Source organism: Neoarius graeffei, chromosome 21 (genome assembly GCF_027579695.1).
Source record: "Neoarius graeffei isolate fNeoGra1 chromosome 21, fNeoGra1.pri, whole genome shotgun sequence".
NCBI lineage: Eukaryota > Metazoa > Chordata > Actinopteri > Siluriformes > Ariidae > Neoarius > Neoarius graeffei.
In genome coordinates, this window is record NC_083589.1 from 45817810 (window position 1) to 45834282 (window position 16473).

The following is a 16473-nucleotide window of genomic DNA, read 5'->3' on the forward strand; positions in this document are numbered from 1 at the left end:
GTGATATGTTTATTTCTGTAATATATATATATAAAAAAAAAAAAAGGCCATTCTGTGGCTGGGAAGTTATTTAATTTGAGGGGATTCCCTAGCAAATAATATGCATGAAATCGCTCGCTTCGCACAGTCAAGCAGACAGAGGAAGTCTGTGTGCACATGCACAGGTTTACCTTCTTCTTCTTCTTTTGGGTTTTACTGCAGCTGGCATCCACAGTGTTGGATTACTGCCATCTACAGGTTTACCTTGACCATACACTGACAGTTACATCATTCTGTTGCTAAACGAACAGCTCATCACACCGAGGTGCTCGCTGACCGCCGATATTTATTAGTTTGGTCCTGGGTTTCCTTTCCTTCGCAACATAATGTCTTTTCTTCTCACTTTCCATTACTGTAGTTGGTCTTTCACGTTTCATTTGCACACTCACATCCTCCATTTTTCTCTCCTGTTTCAAATTTGTATCCCACAATGCCTTGTGCGAATGGGGAAAGCCCACCACGTGATGCATGATGTAGTATCTTGAATTGGGTCATGGTGAAGCAGGAAAAAATAGCGGAGAATTTAGGGCCGCGTGGCCCTGAATTCATTAATTGTTCTATTTTTAAAAAAGACATAAAATTTGAAGTCTTTGATTCAAATCCAGTGGTTTTCAGTCCACTAAACAAAAATAATTGGGTGTCAGGGAAAATTCTTTTTATGACCTACACTTGAAAAATCTGAAAGGCAGTCTACCTTTAAAGCAGTTAGTGGCAAAGCTAAGCATTAATGCAACTGGTTTCGTGAAAAAAAAAAAGAATCTGTGATTGATTGGTTGCAAACCCCTTTAAAAATCCTTTTTTGACCCTTGTTGGTCCTAAGCAGATTATTTGCACAGTTCAGTATTCATTCTGGTATTGCCACTGCACATGATTAATAACGTAAAGTGAGTTCCACTGACAGTTATACATACCCTTGATATCATGTTTTGTAAATGATGTGGTATGTTTTGGATGATCATTTTCTTTTTCTATCTCCATACTCCTCTTTTTATCACTATGGTAGAGTTTAATTTTAATCTTATCTGTTCAGAAGTTCCTCTACCAGTGTTTATGCTACTCTTTAGCAAACTGTAACCTTGATGGTTGCCAGTGGTACAAATCATGTCATAAAACTTTTGAGGTCATGCTGGTGTGTTTATTCCTGTATAGTTCTCAAGACATCTATGCCTATATCCTGGAGAGTGTTCTTGAATCATTCAGCAGTATTTCTTGGTAATCGAATGTGTTTGTCAGTCATTTATTACTGTAGACATCTTGCTAGATTGCTAGACTCACCAGTGTATTCCTGCTCTTTAGACAGTATCAGACAGTTAATTATGACATCATGTTGAGAGACAGCAAGAGACTCTAGATGGAAATGCAATGCATATTTAATATGGTATATATTCATATAATCAGGCTGTGATTCCTTTGTTTGTTTGTTTGTTTGTTTGTTTGTTTGTTTGTTTGTTTTTTCCTATGTAACCTACTGTATTTTCACTGACATTTAAATTTTTTAACCTTAAATCCAAGTTTCTTTTTAATTCCTGTGTTAAAGTCCAAAAATGACGTGAATTACTTGTTACTACTGTAAGCTATATTACTCGTTTATTTTTCATTCTGTCTTTCAATATTGTCCTTTACATTTTATGGATGGATATGCATTATAAAAATAGCTAGTATGAAACGTTAAATTTTATGCCTGTATTAATGAAAAATACTTTACTTACAGGGTTTTAATGTGTTTTTTTTCTTCATATCTTAAATGACTCCAGGCAAATTAATGGACTTGGCTTTTGTCTATCTCAAAGGACAATCTGTATTAGCTCCACTGGTAACGTTCCAATTTCCTACTACTTTACCCTCCCAAAACGTCAAGAAAGAGAATGAGTGTTATCTAGAGATAGGCTTCACCTCCTGGCCCTGTTCTCTGTTATTCCAGAACCTCTGTCATAACAGGCCTTATGTCTATACATACAAATGGTACAAAATTAAGAAAACAAGTAATAATGCTGCATTGTTTACCAATCATAATCTTCTACGGTAAGGCTTAACCTGGAACACGGCCACTGAAGTGCAAAGTCTTCCTTCTGCCAAAAATCCCTGGGTGCATTTGGCCTGAAGAATTTGCAGGAAAAAAATACACATGGCTAAATTATGCCAGGTGGCGTGTTGGAGATGTATGGCTGGTGTGGCAGCACTGCGGGGGCTGAGAGAGAGAGAAAGAGCCTGCTGAGGATTTGGCTGAAAACTACACTCGTCCTTGGTTAGGTCACAGATCTCTCCAAGGTTAATATGTAACGCTCACGGCTGGCTGTGCAAACCAACCCCTGCGTGGAGTGTGTGTCTGGGTTGGGAACGAACAGTCAAAGGAATCTCAATCAAATACATTGTTGAATCATGAGCTTCTTGACCTTGTTAAATTTGTACATTCAGCCAAAAAAGACTTTTATAGCCACAGTGGGGGAGTAGTGGTGTGGTTGTAGAAAACAAATACCTGTGCTTGCATATGTGTACACACACACACAAAACCCACACACCCCCACACACATAGAATGCTGAAGGGTAAAAACAGACTTGGCTTGGAATATGTACAGTCATATCCTGTGAGCCAGGCCAAGTCCCTTCCCCCACATGGCTTCACCTGATTTTACTTAACTGACATGTGCACTACCCAAACAAACTGGTCCCTTGTGAGATGGACACTCACTTCATCTGTCTGTCTGACACAATCATGCACAGTGTGGTCAGAAATGTACATACACAGACAAGAATATCATGGCAATTTGGGATTTCACCGGTTTCTCCGAACTGTTCTTTATCTGTGGCAGAATGATTGTGTACATCTTTAATAGAAAAAAAATACCCAATAATTTAGTTAATAGTTTTTAATTTATTTTGGGTTTTCTAAAATCAACACAGGGTCAAAATTATACCTACAGGGTCAAACACTTACATACACCCACTTAGATTATTAATTCAGTGGTGCTGAAAGTTCCAAAATGTCTTTTAACTCTCCAAAGCTTCTTAACTTCCTATTAGGGATCGTGATAGACTACAGATGGTAGCTTCAGTGTAGTGACAGAAAAAAAAGAGTTTGTTTGACAGCACTCATTGGTTTGACCGACACACAGTACAATGGGGAAGTCCAAGGAGCTCAGTGCAGATCTGAGAAAAAGGATAATAGATTTACACAACTCAGGAATGTCTCTTGGAGCCATTTCTAAAGAACTGTTTCCAAGATCATCAGTTCAAACAATTTTACATAGTTATGGGGAGGTGTAGCCACCTTTGGAAGAAGATCCAAACTGTTACCTTCAGCTGAGAGGAAATTGGTTTGGATGGTCAGGAACAACCCAAGAACCACCAAGGCTTTTTTTTTTTACCCTTAAATCCAAGTTTCTTTTCAATTCCTGTGTTAAAGTCCAAAGATTGTATGAAATACTTATCACTATTTTAAGCTATATGAGTCACTTATTTTAATTCTGTTTTTCAATATTGCTTTTCACATTTTAAGACTGCATATGCATTATAAAAATAATTAGTATGAAACATTCAATTTTATGTATGTATTAATGAACAGTACTTTACTTACATGGTTTTACTTTTTTTCCTTCCTATGTTAACTGACTCCAGGCAAATTAATTGACTTGGCATTTATCTATCTAAAATGACAATCTGGTAGCTGCACTGGTAACTTTCTAACTTCCTACTACTTTACACTCCCCAAACATCAAGGAAGAGAATGAATGTTATTTAGAGATAGGCTTCACCTCAGAAAACCCAAACTGTCACCCTGAGCTGAGAGGAAATTGGTTCAGATGGTCAGGAACAACCCAGGATCCACCAAGGGTGATGGCAAGGCACACTATGAACTAGAAGTTGCTACTGACAAGTAACACTGTCTACAGTCAAGCAAGTTTTACATCACCATGGACTGAAAGACTGCCATCCAAGAAGCAGTACCTGTTCCAAAATCAATTTTGACTAAAGTTTGCAGCTGACCACATGGACAAAGAAAAAGCCATCTGGAGTAAAGTGTTATGGTCAAATGAGACAAAGATTAAATTGTTTGGCCACAATGACCAGAGTTACAGAGGAATACTGTACCATCTGTTAAACATGATGGTGGTAGTATCATGCTTTGGGGCCAGTTTGCTGCCAGTGGAACTGGCGCATTGCACAAAGTGAATGGAATCATGAAAGAGAAGGACTACCTCAGAATTCTTCAGCATAACTTCAAACCATCAGAAACTTGAATACAATTGGGAGTTCCAACAGGAAAATGACCCCCAAATACACATCAAAGCTGGTTGTGGAATGGATAAAGCAAGCTAACATTATGCTCAAAACATGTCTTGACCTTAATCCTATTGAAAATATGGGGACTGGGCTTCAAAGTTGGTGTGCTGTATGTTTATTTGTGACCCTGTACGTATAAATTTGGCCCTGTGTTGATTTCAGAAAACCCAAAATAACCCAACTTGTGGCCCAAATTCTTGTTTTTTGTTTTATTAAAGATGTATGTTGTACAATTTTTTTCTGCCACCAAAAAGGAACAGTTTCAATAAATAATTGAAAGCCCAATATTGCCACAATGTCCCTGTCTATGATGATGACATTCATGTCCATGTATGTATATTTCTGACTACAACTGTATATCTGGTAAAATCTGCAGAATCTTCAAAAGATACAGCTAATGTATTGCCTCAGCTAATAGAGAATTTCAGAACCTTCAGTTAATCTAGTAACTGAATGTAGTTAAGTAGTCAAGTAGTTCCATCAAAATCTAATAGTTACATCAAGTTAATCTACAACAAAAAAATAATGGTCCTGGAATTTTCTAAAAACTTATACTGTAATTATGCTTTTACGAAGTTATTAAAATGTTGCTTGCACAACTTTCCAAGTTATAAAAAATTGAAACTATGGAAATGTGAGGTAATGTTCTTCTAACTAAAAATGCTGCGGCAACATTGTATGAACATTTATAAAAGTAGCGTTAATCGATACTGACCAAGACAGAAGAGCCAATAAATAAATAAATAAATAAATAAATAGGACACTCCATTAGCAACTTCACAAGCTTTGCTGTGAACGGGTGAGCTAACATTAGCTTGGGTGTTCATTTCTGTTAATATCATACCTTCATAGTTGTGTATTTATGAATTTATGACAAAGCATAAAGTTTAAAGCCCTTCCCAGCTTACAAGAAGGGGGTCTGGAAGTATTCTTCCATACGTCACTGATATTTATCTTCAGGAGTTCTTGCAGACACTGACTGAAAATAGCACAATTACAAAAGTAGTAAATGAACCAGAAACACAGGAATTGTGGTAAATATAATGAAACATGTTCATGCAAGTAACCCATTGGCTCATTTGTTGTTTTTATTTGGAAAAGAAAGATTGCTAATTTTACATACTTTTGAGTGATAACTCATAGCAGGATACTCTGATGTTTTAATGAGTTCCTATGCGTAAATGTTGTGAATAACGGCAGGTCTAGGAAGATTATTAGTTTGAATCCCAGCATCACCAAGCTGCCCCAGTCCTGAGCAAGATTCTTATCCCCTCAACTGCTCAGTTGGATTGTCCCAGTTGTAATATGGTTTGGATAAAAGCAACAGACAAATGAGTAAACATAAATCCAAATGTAAAATGATCATTTTGACAAATCTGTTCCCATCTAGATACTGTCATTGCACCAACACAGTGGTACTTGTAGTATAGCATTGAAAATATGTTATTGAAAACAGATACTGACTGATTGAAAGAGTATTTTTTATTCACTTCTTGCAATCCAAGTATCATTTGGTCATAAATTGCTAAAGGGTTGAGCCCAGAAATAATCCCCATTTAAGCCCATGAGAGTATTATGGGTGTGGAAAGATTCCCCTGCTCCCTGTTTCAGTGCTACTTTGGCTCAGCTCTACTTCACATGCTGGGGATGGAACCTTGATTTACTCAGGCCACACAGTGGCAGGAGGCAGAAAATTACATTTCAGTGAAAGAGACAAGACATGCCAGGCATGCAGATGTTAATTTCATGTGAGGAGAATATTAAACCACACATTTACCTTGGGGCTTGTTTCAGTGCTAGACTGTCCTGCTTCAGAGAGACAAACCGAAACAAAACATTGTATGAGAGACAGAGAACAGGATAGAGACAAGTATGGGGCCTTGCATTTCTGTACATTTACACACATTTCTCTCTTTTTTTTCACTATGCTTTAGGTCCAACATCTTCTTCAGTCCAGATGAGGTCAGGGTGTCAACTAGATGCCATGGGGCATCATGTGCCTGGGGCAGGAAGCATGTAATTAACCTTGCGCCAGTCATAAAAACAGACGAAATGGGTCTGCACTCTCTACAGGGCCAGGTTGCATTGAACATCTACAGCTTAATGAATGGGCCCTGTTTAACAGGTTTCTCTCTGCTCCACGCCTGCTCATTCTCCCATATCTGTGTTTAGGGTAAGATAATTTGTTGATACTGCTTTCCAACACATGACAGGACTAGTTATGTACCATGAGTGACCAATGCATGCCCATCAAATCTGATTTCCAAACAGCTTAAATATGAGAAATAACTTTTTAAAGTTGGTTAAGCACACATACCTACCACATGATTGTTTTTAAATAAAACTCATCTTTGAATCTCCCAATGAGTATGATCAAATTCTACAATTGCATATTTTGTGCAAAATTAATAGGTTTGATTGAAATCACAATGTACACTCTGCAGGTTAACTAAAAACTGCACTAAAATGCGTTCCATTGTGTGGCAGCGGGGGCACGGCCAAGCGTCGGTTTGTGAATGGAGGGCGGGGTCAGGGAAGGTGAGTGGCAAAGTCAGTACACCTGTTGTCGATTAATGTTGTGTATGTGTGTTTTGCAGTGAAGACAGAAGGTAGAAAAGGAGGGTGAGAGCGACGAGAAGGGAGCGCTCCCGATGAGAGCACATGTGTGTGCCAAGTAAAGCTGAAAACCAAAGCAAAGTAAAGAAAATAAAGTTGTGTGTGAACATCATTTCCCATCTACCACGCTTCGGTATTCCACCCACGTCAGGGAAATACTACACATTGTTTGTCACAGGGGTGGTATCTTTAAGGATACCTTTCTTGTACCTTTAATATGTATCTTTTAACCTGAGAAGGTTAATGTTATGTATATTTAAAACTCAATTTTACCTTGAGGTTTAAATTTACACAACATTCACCTGTCACTGACAGCGCCAGCAATCAGAGTTCATGGCAGCCTCTAAACATGGCCGCCACAGACTACAATTCCCAGCACCTCAGCGCCCCCCCTCTCCAGAATTCTAATCACCACCATACCTGGACCAGGACTTAAAGACTTCAGTCACAAGCCTTCAGTGCAAAGTATCACTCAACATATCTTTACCTGATCATGCCAAGCCTTGATTCCTAGTGTTTGACTCTCAGTGAGTTTGACCCAGTTTCCTGTTTATATAGGACTCTGAACTTTTGCTTGACCTCTGACATGTTGTTTGTACATTGACGACCCCTTGCTCAACACTGACTTTGATATTAGTTTCACGATTCGAATTTGACTGCCAATTTTTGACACACCCACTCTCCCTTGCAACTGCATCTGTAATTACCTGCACTTCTGATGTATCTAAGGCAAACTGAATATATATTAATTTTATTTAGAACTTGGGTGAAGGGCTCACCCTATTTCACCCAAAAGTTCATTTCACCACTTAATCAGGCATTGCTTCATCCCTCATATATCCCATCAACCAATAACCAGTACAGTTGAAATTTGGCCCAACTCTGAAAAGCAATTGATGACAAGGCCAATGAATGGTGCTTTGGGTGGCCTGCATAGTAATGACTAAAGACTTACAGAAAGTATATGTATACAGCCTTAACTACTGTCATCTCAAACAAGCCTTTTAGCTTTAGGTAGCCTCTTGGTTAGTCAAGCTAGATACAGCACAGGCTCCTGCTTTCCACAGAATGACTGTTTATTGATGGTCCATTCTATTCCTCAAAGGTAGTACAAATGTCTGTTTCTCATTGAGTACGTTAAGAATTATGGCCTACATGCTCATTGCAGACTTCAAAAGGCTTCCCGGTCTTAAACTAAGAGTCTTCTCTCAAGGTTGGCTGATTGTTATGACGTCAATGGGTTCCAAAGCATGTCATAAATCTTCCATCACACATTCTTTACAGCCTTCATATGCAAAAACCATTTAAGAAAAACAAGTTAAAAAATAAAAATTGGGGAAAAGAACATCCATCCATCCATCCATCCATCCATCCATCCATCCATTGTCTATACCGCTTATCGGTCAGGGTCACAGGGGAATCTGGAGCCAATCCAAGCTGACTTCAGGCAAGAGGCAAGGTACACCCTGGGCAGGTCACCAATATATTGCAGGGCTGGAATAGAACATGCAAAGCATTAAAGTTGATAAGACAGCAGACTGTGCATAAAAACAGCAAGGTCAAGAGGGCAAGCAAACTGCCCAAGGGCTTGAGATGCCTATCCAGACTGACTAACCCTAAGGCCTTGGAGTACAATGCATTAATTTAACTAAATTTACCCTGACATGATCAAAGAGGCCAAGAGGATCATGTGGTGTTAGCTGAGAGGAGGTGAGTGAACGCTCACACATGCAGGCAAATCTGGATAAGGGTGAGACATTGCAAGATACAGATAAGAGTCTTAGAGTGGCCGCATGCACCGAATGGAACAAATCACTCTCTCATGCAGCAACTCCCATACAGAAAGCAGTACTGCCTTCAACAACCTTTAGACAAAGGTCAAGTCAAGCCCTAACAGCTTCTCACCTGCACTCAATAAGTAAAACATTTTACACATAATCCTCACCTCATAACTAGCTATGATAGGTAATATAATTTATATGTAAGAACATATAATACCCAGAGGTTATATTTGGGCTCTCAGCAATTACCAAAAAAATGCCAGGGTCACGGTGAATCCAGAACCTACCCAAGTAACACTGGGTGTGAGGTGGGATTACACCTTGGTTGGGATGCCAGTCAATTGTGGAACACCACACACACACACACACACACACACACACAGTGCTGCTGTGAATCAAAATGGTGTCTTTTAAACTTCAATACAATGTGTTCATGATTTCAGTGAAGTTTTTCTTTTAATAATGAAGGAGAAAGTTAATCTAAAAATGACAAGATGCACACAATGTACACACAAGTTAATAATTTTTAAATCAATTAAATTATTGTGGCTACTGCCTCATATAGAGGCTGTAGCCACTATGTCATCATGTTGTAAGAATGAGTGTAACAATCGCGCACTGCGCATGCGCATGCAGGTGTTCCTATTAAAATGACCAGTAAGTGTATACAATTCGGTTCACCATTCGACATTAATGGACTAGACTAAAGAAATTGATTTCAGACATGTTTACGCTTATTACTGAGGGAAAGTGTGTTCCTATTTTAAAATATACTCCAGGTTGTCCCCCTTTCCTCACCTTCTTCGGCCAGTGGTCCCATGTGTGATGTAGACGTGACGCACTTCCGAGTTGTTACAGGAAGTTGTCGAAAAGAGTATTGCTGGGTTTCACATGATGTCACATCCACCTCATTAGTTATTCAAAACTTTAGCTGGTGGTCTACCAAAGCCCAGTTAACAAAGCGTTTGTATGGAGAAGGTGCATTGCTCGCATGAAAAACGCCTTAAGCTTGCATTGTTTTAGGTTGTTCAAATCAATCAAACTGTGAAACTGATAAAAGTTTCTTCAGGGTTCCCCGTGAACTAATAAAAAAGGGTTAACGAACACAGGATTTCACAAAAAGACGTCGAGAAAGGTGGCTTTTGAACCTCTCACTGAAATCGAAGGGAGCCGAGTTGAAGCATGCTCGAGTTTGCAGTGATCACTTGGTGAAAGGTTTGTATTTCCCTCTCAGCTATGTCCTTAGTGTTTTCCAAGTACTTTTCTTGCTATGTGTCATTATTTTATGGTAATTTTTTTTAGTCACAAAGCGCTAAAGTCCCCATCTGTTTCTTTGTTTAATCCTCATTCCTCACAAAGTCCATATGCATGAAGGTTACAGCAAAATTCTTCCCCAGTCGTACAGTTACAATGCGACGTGATCACTTCTCCATCTTGTTTAAAGGTCTTTAAAGGGATTTCTGATGATCTTCATGAATGATTTACCTGAGAGATAAGAGCGAACACAAATGAGAATCAAGTGAGCTGTTGTTTGTTTACACTTCAACTTGCAGTGCTTCGTTGTAAAGACGCGAACGAAAAGCTTAAAAAAACAGACTTACACGGGCAAAAACAATATAGGATTCATTCGGCAGCGACTTGATACCAAGGTCCTTTACTCAGCCACATACAAAAAAGTTGTAAGCCTCCATACTCTTCCACATTTTCATCTGTTTTGTGGTGTAGAAGGACGTCTGCAACACCAGATAATTCAAGATGTTGGGGAACTCAACTGAAGGGTAGTTTTTGAGCTCGTCTGACAAATCCTTCTTTCCCAGACTGTAGGGGTCGATTCCACTGTGCATAGCAATCTTCTGAATATATCTAAAGCGAACAGTGGCTTCTAGATTACGAGCATACTCTGATAAGTTATCACTTGTTGTTTGCACTACAATAGCCGTTTAGACCACCAGCTATTTCACTTCCAGTAAAACTGCTAAGAAAAGTCACGTGACTGAAACCCAGCAATTGAGACCACTGAGCTCTAGCACCAGGCCTTTTCCAGGAAATAGAGTTTGGGTCATGGTGACAGCGTGTGTATGTCAGCCTCGGTTCTGAGGTTTCAGTTTCGAAAACTGTAAGAGGTAAGAGTAGAATAATATAAAGTACAGATACTTGGTATATTTTACTTCTGTGATTTTTAAATTGTTCATTTTTGGATCACGTTTCATTTTTGTGGCCACTGCCTCATAGAGTAAATATATATGCTATATTTACTGTATGTACATGGTATCAGAAAACAATTTTAGTTATAAGTAGTAGTCTCATGTACCCATAGGGTACCTATTTTTAATTATGTTTTACCCCAGTAGAGATATGCTGCCTTGTGCACAGTGCATGGTCTTCATGGAGTAGTGGCTCAATAAATAAATCAGGAATACGTGCTCACCACTGTTTACATGTTTCCCATGTAAAGACTGAAAAAAGCAGAAAAATACATCTTGCGATTCTAGTACCCTAACCTTTTAGTATCGGTTTAAGTCTTCCTGTATTTAAAAAAAAAGTTGTACTTTTGAATTGTACTCATACAAGCTCTGCGTGAAAGTAAAAACTTTATGTTCACTGGACCTTTTTTGTTTTGTGCTGCAGGAGCCCAGGCCCAATGCACATACCGAGTCTCAATGTTGAGTTTTCTGGCAAACTTCTGAAAAACATTTTTTACAAATTGAATAGTGCACTTCCTGTCCACATACGTATTTGTATTCAATCTGTACAATTACAGGGTTAGTCAAAATTATGTTAACACTAATGGATTATTTTTCTCCTGCAGATAGACGTACACCATGGGTGACAGATTAAATGGTCCTGTTGCTCGCTGTTTTTTGTGTGTTGAACATGATGGCGAACAGGTTGAGACTGTCCTGTAAATCATCTGACACATATGATGTATGTTTTGTGAATAAATGGTTTCTACCATTGAAGTGTTAACATAATTTTGACTAACACTGTATTTCTATTCAGTCATCCGTTCAATCCAAATAGTGTATTCATATTTGGTTACATTTCTACCACTGATTAAACCCCTAAATCTCTCTCTCTCTCTCTCTCTCTCTCTCTCTCTCTCTCTCTCTCTCTCTCTCGGCTTTAACATACTCCTTGGTCTTAAGAAGACAACAGGTGAAGATGAGAGACAAACATCAGACATCAGTATTTAACCAGAGGCTGATGAGATCAGGGCGCTAACTGTTTATGATACCACTGAACTTTTATGTCTAACTCTATGCAAATGAACTAGCGTAACAATGCTGTGTCTGTGGTAGTAACTGAGATAAGCGCAGTGCAGTAAACAGTTCTAGGACATGACAGTGCAGAGGGGGTTGTAGAGAGACCCATACAGCAAATTCCCTAGAGGCTCAGCGTGTTTGTGAATGTATGTGTGTGTGTGTGTGCGTGTGTGTGTGTGTGTGTGTGTGTGTGTGTGTGTGTGTTGTGTGCATGCGTCCATGCGCGCACGTGTGTGTTTGCAATTACAGCGTCTGGACACATGCCGTTTTGTTCACTCTGCATTACATTTGTTTTTTATGTGTAGGGACACAGTCAAAGGCCGAGCTGATCAGAGTGCCTTGATCCTCAGACACTAGAGACAGTGCTGGGCTCTTTCTAACCAGTCCAAGGAACACTTCAAAGAGAGCCATTAATGACTAACAGCAAAGGGAAGCATGTCCTGTTTCCATATATTGTGATCTTTGTGTTGAGAAATGGCTAACAGTAGTGAGCGAGGGGGAGAGAAAGAAAGAAAAGAGAAGGCACATCTGCGGCACATTTGGCTCTCCCACACATACTGTCAGACTTGCCAGCAAACACAAAGGTGTAGCCAAACTCAAATATTCACAAACATATATGTGTGGATCTATATTCCAATCTGACCTTCTGATTCTTACTGCTGATGGGTGGTTTGCATCTTGTGGTATGGCCTCTATATTTCTATATTTCTGCTCTCAAAGTCTTCTTTGAACGGTGGATTGTGATACCTTCACCCCTGCCCTGTGGAGGTTGTTGATGTCACTGATTGTTCTTTTGGGATTTTGCTTCACATCTTTCACAATTTTTCTGTCCTCAACTGCTGTTGTTTTCCTTGGCCGACCTATCTGATGTTGTTAGTACACACCAGTTAGAAACAATCAGAATGTTTCTTTTTCAGAACATTCTAACTGGTTGGATTGGCTATGTCCAGTGCTGGTGCAATGACTCGATTTTCCCTCTTCTCTCAGCTTCAAAATGGCTTGCTTTTCTCTCATAGACAGCTCTCTAGTCTTCATGTTGGTTTATCCTTTTTAACAAACAGGCAATCTTCACAAGTGAAACCCATGGCTCAAACCAAGAGTAGACATTCAGAGCTATTATTGTTTAAACCATTAATCTTACAGGGTACACCTAAGCTACAAGAAACACCTGTCTCACACATGTTACAGTTACTTTGTTCTAAGTTGGTTTAACACATCGAGATGTAAATATCAGAAAAATGAAAGCTGAAATTCTGATCTATCATCTCATATTCATCTGAGAAGTACACACAACCACAACTTTGTCTTTGTGAGTGAGGAGGGCTGAAAGCGAAGGAAAGAACATGACAGAGCGAGCAAAGTGGTTAGAAATGTGAGCTGTTGAGTTTCCTCAGCAAGCAGGCCAGATGCTGATTCAGCACTAGTGATTCACGCTCCACTGGGAATCTATGCTGCTCTGCACGGCTGCAGAGCACAAGGGCTAGATATGCATACACACCATAGCTGATTTAGTCCCTTCTCACACAACAAGCAGCTGAAGAAGCAGACCACTCATTAACAGGCTTGTGAGGGTGCAAATTCAATTAGAATAATGCATTAAAGGTGCCGTTTGAAATGTTTATGTCATTCTAAATATACACTGGAAAACTGGGTTACCATATTATCATATTGCAACAAATGTACCTAGTTTCCTTATTTTAGGTTTCAGTTAAATGTTTCCAGTCCAGAAATTAGCTCCAGTGGAGCTTAGATCAGCCCCTCTTTTGAAAGGGAAAGACATAAAGCTTATTGTTGCTGTAAGTTTAAAGATGTAGTGGTCAATCTTTTAATTTTTCTTAATAAATACAGATAATGTGTAAATATAGGGGTGGCACAGTAGTGTTGTGGTTAGCACTGTCGCCTCACAGCAAGAAGGTCCTGGGTTCGAGCCCAGTGGCTGATAAAGGGTCTTTCTGTGTGGAGTTTGCATGCTGTCCGTGTGGGTTTCCTCCGGGTGCTCTGGTTTCCCCCACAGTCCAAAGACATGCAGGTTAGGCTAATTGGTGGCTCTAAATTGACCGTGAGTGTGAATGGTTGTCTGTGTCTATGTGTCAGCCCTGTGATAACCTGGAGACTTGTCCAGGGTGTACCGCGCCTCTCGCCCATAGTCAGCTGGGATAGGCTCCAGCCTGCCTGTGACCCTGTAGGACAGGATAAGTGGCTACAGATAATGGATGGATGGATGTGTAAATATCTGGACAGCACTATGAAACAATTGTTGAAATAATATGATTTTTAATAAAGCAAGTGTATCTAGGCCTGCAAAAAAGTGCCGGGGGGACAAAAAAAAAAAAAACTAGTTCTGTGCTGGACTCTTTTGTTGTGTTTGTCCACTGTGTTATATACACACACACCCAAGGACCATGCACTCCTCCCCGTACTTTACTGGACAGAAAACCAAACTGGATCTACTGCTGGATAAATGGATAAAATGTTTTTCCAAGCTGAAGAAAACCAAGAGGATTAAGTTGGATTCCTGGGTAAGAAATGTTATAACCTGTGAAAACTGATCAATCCTGGCAGCAGTAAATTTGACAGGTTTATAGCTAGTTACATCAAGTGTCATGGGGAAGCTGGAGCCAATCCCAACTGACTTCAGGCAAGAGGCGGGGTACACCCTGGGCAGGTTGCCAATCTATCCATGGCTAACACAAAGATGAATTCACACTCACATTCACACCTAGGGGCAATGTAGAGTCGCCAGTTGACCTAATCCGCGTATTTTTGGACTGTGTGAGGAAACCCACCTGTTTCATACCATAAGTGCTAATTAAAATTCATGTATGTAACTACATACACCCATATTTATAATTGACTCTGAGTGTGTTCAGAATTTTTAGTTGCAATATTACAGCTGTTCCAAATGTGGCTAGTGTTATATAAGTCATATATAGAAAAGAGACTTCCAACAAACTTTTTATTAGGTCATAAAATGGTTTATTGTTCCTGTTCTTCCTGTTATTTGTTCCGATTGTTTCATTCTGTGTGATTTTATTGATGCAATACAAATGTGAGCAAAATCATTTCCATTTCTTTGTATTTCTTCTTCATTGCATACTATTGTCATCTTGTCAGTAATTAGCAAAAGTGAAAACCTGAGTATGTGCTGAATCAGAGGACACAGATACATCAGTTATGGTGACTTTAGCCCATAAGACAGACACGTTTAGGCCTTATGGAATAAATGTGTTAAAGAAAAGCTAATTTTGTCGCATCTAAAATGAACAAATTACTCCAATATTTAAGTTTGGATGGTAAGCAATATACTAACTCACAGCATTAATAATCTACAAGTTCTAGAGAGCCATTACAGAAATCTACGGACATACCATTCAGATCAGTCAGTAAAATGTGAGCCTTTGGCCTGAGCACTGCAGATTTTAGTCTACGACAACAGCAGTTCAGTGAGGAACTCAGGGCCCAGCAGAGTAAGAACCCTGTGTTAAGACACAGTTTCATTTGGCAGAGAAGTGTGCAGGAGCACATATTACAGTCGCTTTGTAGCCTGCAGCTAAAGCACACACACACACACACACAAAAGGTTTAACTACTATGTGGGACTACAACACTGCACCATGAAACCACTAAAACCAAGAGCTAAATCACACCAAATTATGGAACAGAGAAGTAGAGAATTTGCCCTACCCCTTTCTGCAGTCCTTTAGTATACAGGCAGATGCAAACACACACATTCATGTTCATACACATTTCTCTCTATAGAGCCCTAATCATATTTAGGCTTGTTGTAAACAGGCAAGAGCAAAGGACTGGGAGGGAAGGAAAGAGCGAGAGAGAGAGAGAGAGAGAGAGAGAGAGAGAAAGAGCTGATTGTATCAGCTCAGCATGTCTTGGCATCACTTCTCCCACTGAAGGCACTGGATGAGGATCGAGTGCAGGTGTTATTATGGTGTCAGAGGCGGGAGCTGGAGTGTGTGTGCTTATGGGGGTGAGTGTGTGTGTGGTAGGGGTGCAACTTTCTTCCTCATCTTTTTTGAAATTTCAGCCTTTTTTTTCCACTTTGCCTCAACTGATTTCTCCTTTGTCGTCTCTCTTACATGCACAAGCAAGTCTAGTTTGGCAAGCAACACGTGTTGCTCTATTCTAGTCAGTTAATGATTAAGATCACCACACCTGTTCTTTAAACATGCATATTTTAACCAAAATTGTGCCCTGTCACTAAACTCTTTCTCCTGAATCCTCAAAAGTTGAGTTCAGGAGTCAGAGCAGGTCAGCTTGGCAAGTTATCACATGTCCTTTTTCACCCCTCCTCCACAACGAGCATTGGTGCAGTCTCGAGTGCTGTAAGACCTGGAGCTCTGGAGCCCATCCAAACCCAATACATGGTTGTGTAAATCTCAAAATAGAGATATAGATTCATGACCGTGGTGTAACATATTAGTCTCATGCTGCAGCCTTTAGAGAAAGACCTGCCTGTCGTGGCTTCATACATGTTT

The 16473-nt window shown here is 39.7% G+C and overlaps 1 long non-coding RNA gene across 2 annotated transcripts in view; it reads right to left on the reverse strand.

The window, feature by feature from the left end:
- The window catches only part of LOC132869800 (uncharacterized), a 30021-nt gene extending 14295 nt beyond the window's left edge, over window positions 1-15726 (reverse strand). For both annotated transcript variants that reach the window (XR_009651011.1, XR_009651010.1), the window contains exon 1: window positions 15665-15726. This is a non-coding gene — a long non-coding RNA (uncharacterized LOC132869800). The remainder of the gene's footprint in view (window positions 1-15664) is intronic.
- Window positions 15727-16473: the final 747 nt, after the last annotated feature.